Below are 5000 nucleotides of genomic sequence, written 5' to 3'. Positions count from 1 at the left end.
ATGCTCATGAACTCACTCAATCAAATTCACAAATTTGAGAGGAATTCCGTAATAACACAGGAATCTGTACAAAAAATGGTCGGTGCATACTGTGACAGCGCCGAGTAAGGGTGTGAACTAAAAGGCAGATTGGAAACGACTGAGTTATATTATTGTAGAACACTCTCCTTATATACAAAACCTCAAGGCAACAGGACATAACAAGTTCACAAGACAGACAATATCACAGAGGAAAAACCAGACATAAATTTTCCTGTTCGTTTTAGTGTGAGGGAAGAGCGAAGATACAAGCATAATATATACAAAAGGAATTATGTACAATTGTGTGAGACACGGTTGGTACATGGCTCCCCCCCTAAAAATGACATACTGTACATGTTAAATAGGGCGCCCTGATCTAGAGAGGCGAACTGTAGGCGGGTCATCTGGCAGAAGATAAGCAGGTTTTAGACGATCAATGGAGACCCAGTCTTCTTTGCCCCGAATGTTTAGGAGGAATGCTTTCGGACTGCGTCGGATCACAAGGAAAGGGCCCGTGTAAGGGGGCGTTAGTGGTGGCTTGCTGGTGTCGTTGCGCAGGAAGACGTGCGTTGCAGAGTGCAAGTCCGTTGGTATGTGATGCTTCGCTGGGGGCTTGTAAGTCTGGCGGTACGGTGTAAATTTTCCCACGACGTGACGTATGCGCTGGAGATCGTCGGAGGAGGTTGTAGAAGGAAAAAATTCGGCAGGGACGACCAACAGGTCGCCATACACCATTTCAGCTGCCGAGACGTCGAGGGCGTCTTTAGGAGTGGTCCTTAGTCCAAAAAGGACCCAGGGAAGCTGAGTAAACCAGTTGCAATCCTTGCAGCGGGACATCAAAGCTGCTTTGAGGGTGCGATGAAAACGTTCAACCATTCCATTGGCAGCGGGGTTGAAGGCCGTTGTTTGATGTAGGGTGATGCCCAGGAGATTTGCTAATGACGTCCATAATTGAGAGGTGAAAGTGGTTCCCCTGTCAGAAGTAATATGCTCAGGGATACCGAATCTTGAAATCCATCCAGAGAGTAAGGCAGATGTACATGAGGCGGACGTTGCAGTTTCCATGGGAATGGCTTCAGGCCAGCGAGTGGAGCGGTCGATGACGGTAAACAGGTAACGATGTCCTTGTGATGTGGGTAGGGGGCCTACAACGTCGACGTGAATGTGTGCGAAACGACGCTGAGGTTGAGGAAAGGTGCCCACACCTGAATCCGTGTATCGATGTACATTGGAAGTTTGGCAAGAAGTACAGGCACGGACCCAATCCTTAGCATCCTTAGAAATGCCGTGCCAAATGAACTTTGCCTTCAGCAGCTGTGCAGTAGAACGGCACGGAGGATGTGAAAGGCCGTGGATGAGATCAAACACCTGTCGGCGCATGGGAGCAGGAATCCAAGGTCGCGGTCTACCAGTACTGACGTCACAGAGGAGGGTGGTGTTGGAGTCTTCGAGGGGAAAATCCTCCCAACGGAGGGACGTGCAGGATCTCCTACAAGCTTGATACTCTGGATCCTGTCGTTGGGCTTCAGCCAGGGCGTTGTAATCCAATCCCAGTTGAACGGCAGCCAACGTGTTTCTTGACAGGGCATCGGCAACGGGATTCATTTTCCCAGGGACGTATTGGAGGGTGCAATTGTATTCAGCCACGGCGGAGAGATGTCAGCGTTGACGGGCGGACCAGGCGTCAGACTGTCGAGTGAAGGCGTGCACCAGAGGCATGTGGTCTGTGCGAATGACGAAGGGCGTACCTTCTAAGAAATGGCGAAAGTGACGGACAGCCAAGTGCACCACCAGCATTTCTCGATCGAAGGTAGAATAACCCGATTCTGCCTTGGACAGTTTTCTGCTGAAGAAGGCCAATGGGCGGAGCGAGCCTTTGACCACCTACTCGAGTACTGCACCAATATTGACGTCGCTGGCATCAGTGGAGAGAAGGAGAGGGGCGTGTGGGATAGGAAAAGTGAGAGCCGCAGTAGTTGATAGGGCCTTCTTTGCATTGCAGAAAGCTGCTTCTTGAAGGGGACCCCACTTCAGGTCCTTTGGCTTGCCCTTGAGGGAGGCGTAGAGGGGAGCAAGAGTGGCGGCAATGGCTGGCAGAAAACGGTGATAATAGTTTATCATGCCCAAGAATTCCTGCAGAGCTTTGACGGTCGAGGGCGTGGGGAAATTCTGAACGGCTGCTACCTTCTCAGGGAGGGGATGGACTCCTTCAGGAGTGATACGGTGCCCTAAGAACGACACTTCGTTGGCGCCAAAGGTACACTTGTCGTACTGGACTACAAGGCCGTTTTGTTGCAGGCGGTCGAGCACGATGCGCAGGTGACGGAGGTGTTCCTCTTTTGAGGAGGAGAACACAAGTATGTCGTCCACATAACATACACAGAAAGGGAGGTCCCCTAAGATGCCCTCCATGAGACGTTGAAACGTTGCCCCAGCATTACGAAGGCCAAAACAGGAGTAATTGAAGGTGTATGTGCCAAACGGAGTGGTGATGGCGGTCTTGGGGATGTCTTCTGGGTTCATAGGCACCTGATAATACCCCTTCAGGAGGTCGAGCGTAGAGAAAACCTTCACTTTGTGCAGGTAGGAGGTTACATCGGCAATGTTTGGGATGGGGTAGTGATCCGGTTCTGTTTGCATGTTCAGGCGCCTGTAATCCCTGCACGGACGGAGGGAGCCGTCTTTCTTCAGAACGATGTCTAAGGGTGACGACCATGGGCTGGAGGCTTTTTGGCAAAGGCCCATTTTCTCCATTTCGGCGAACGTCTGTTTGGTGGTTGCCAATCGTTCCGGTGACAGACGTCTGAATTTTGCGAAGACTGGGGGTCCCGTCGTCTTGATATGGTGATAAATACCGTGCTTGGCAGGAACCGTGGGCGTTTGGCGAAGTTCTGGATGGAAAACTTCCGGGTACGACGTGAGGAGGTGGGCGTAGGCATCCGTGGATGCGCTGATGTGGAGAGCGAGGTTAGAGGGGGCGGGTTGAAGAGGTGTCGACAAGTACGAGTCTGCGTTGACCCATCGTCGGTGGGCGACATCGACCAGAAGGTGGAAATGAGAGAGGAAATCCGCACCGAGGATTGGCATTGTGACGTCAGCAATTAGAAACTTCCAATTGAATTTATCGTTTCCGTACGATAATGTGAGGTTTTCGTAACCGTAGGTGGGTATCGCAGATCCGTTGGCAGCTACCAAGCGGACGTCGGCAGATGTAGACAGACTACGTTGTGCCTTGAAGAGTTTCCTTGGCAAAAGAGAACGACAAGCACCCGTGTCTACCAAAAATCGCACGCCTGTTCCTGCATCCTGTAAAAAGAACAGATTAGAAACATGGGAGGCCACCGCCACAAGCGATGGCCTGCTTACACGTTTTTTGGCCACTGACAATATTTGTTACATTACTTCGCGGTTGCCCCGAATCTGAAGTGGCAGTAGCAAAACTGCGGCGAATGGGAGGTAGTAAGTGGCTGTAGAAGTCATTCATTGGGGCGCGAGCGATTGGTGGGTGGTGGGCGGCTGTGTCGCCGCTTCGGCACGTCACGGGGTAGGCATGTATGTCCTACGGCATTCATGTCAGCTTCGGTTGACGTTAAATAGGCATCCTCGTCGTCAGGGGTGGAGGCGTTGATGGAGGTCTTGAAGTGGCTGTCCATAAGGGCGTCGGCTTTGGTCATCGAGTCCTTTATGGGTAAACTATCGACATCGGGTATGGCAGCGCATACAGGTTCAGGTAAACGGCGTATCCAAAGGGCACGGAGTAGGTTCACCTCACGAGGAGAGCCGTCTGCGGCAGGTTGAAGGCGAGCGATACTGGTCATTTCCCTGAGGGCACGCGAAGCCCTTTGGTCCCCCAACGGTTGTTGCGAGAGCTGAAAAAGCTTTGCTATACGGGCGGCTGGCAACGGCGAGTACTGCTGCAAAAGGTATGATTTGAGGGCGTCATACGCTATTGGGGTGTCTCCTTGTTCACAAAGCCAGTCGGATATTTCAGGGAAGGTCTCCTCGGGTATCGCCGCGAGAACATAATCCGCTTTGGTGGTTGAGCGAGTCACGCCCCTGATACGAAAGTGGACTTCAGCGCATTGAAACCAAGCAAACGCCTCTCCGGTGGCGAACGGTGAAAGTTTCAATGGGGCGGCCGCGGCGCCAACTGATGTAGTCTCCGTCATAGTACCAACGATGGAGGGGCGAGGGAGGTGGGGGTGGAAGGCAGTGGGAGCGAGTCGACTTCCGGGGTCACCAATGTGACGGCGCCGAGTAAGGGTGTGAACTCAAAGGCAGATTGGAAACGACTGAGTTATATTATTGTGGAACACTCTCCTTATATAAAAAACCTCAAGGCAACAGGACATAACAAGTTCACAAGACAGACAATATCAAAGAGGAAAAACCAGACATGAGTTTTCATGTTCGTTTTAGTGTGAGGGAAGAGCGAAGATACAAGCATAATATATACAAAAGGAATTATGTACAACTATGTGAAACATGGTTGGTACAATACTATCGAGGGTTTCTTCATAGTCTACAAATGACATCAAAATAAGATTTTTATATTCTACGAATAGCAGCTTTACATGAAAATTTGGTCAGAAAAACTTACACCTTTTCTAAATCCCTCTACTTCATCCCACAGCTTTTCATCAGTCTTTTTCTCCAGTCTCTTTAAAACAAGCATACTAAATATTTGCATGGCAACTGACCTACGTTTGATGACTCAATAATTTGCCTCTTCATACGACATTCTACAAAATAATCATGTAGTTCTTTTGGAGTTCACTTCATTATCAACCAGTATCATCTCATATAAACACAAATGAATTTATATAATTATATATATACATATATATATATATATATATATATATATATATATATATATATATATATATATGTGTGTGTGTGTGTGTGTGTGTGTGTGCGTGTGTTAGTGTGTGTGTTTGTATATGTGTCTCTGTGTATATATGTATGCATCTAAATAA

The sequence above is a fragment of the Palaemon carinicauda genome, chromosome 1, assembly GCF_036898095.1.
Source record: "Palaemon carinicauda isolate YSFRI2023 chromosome 1, ASM3689809v2, whole genome shotgun sequence".
NCBI lineage: Eukaryota > Metazoa > Arthropoda > Malacostraca > Decapoda > Palaemonidae > Palaemon > Palaemon carinicauda.
The sequence above is the reverse complement of the archived record's forward strand: the minus strand, read 5'-3'. Positions refer to the sequence as shown.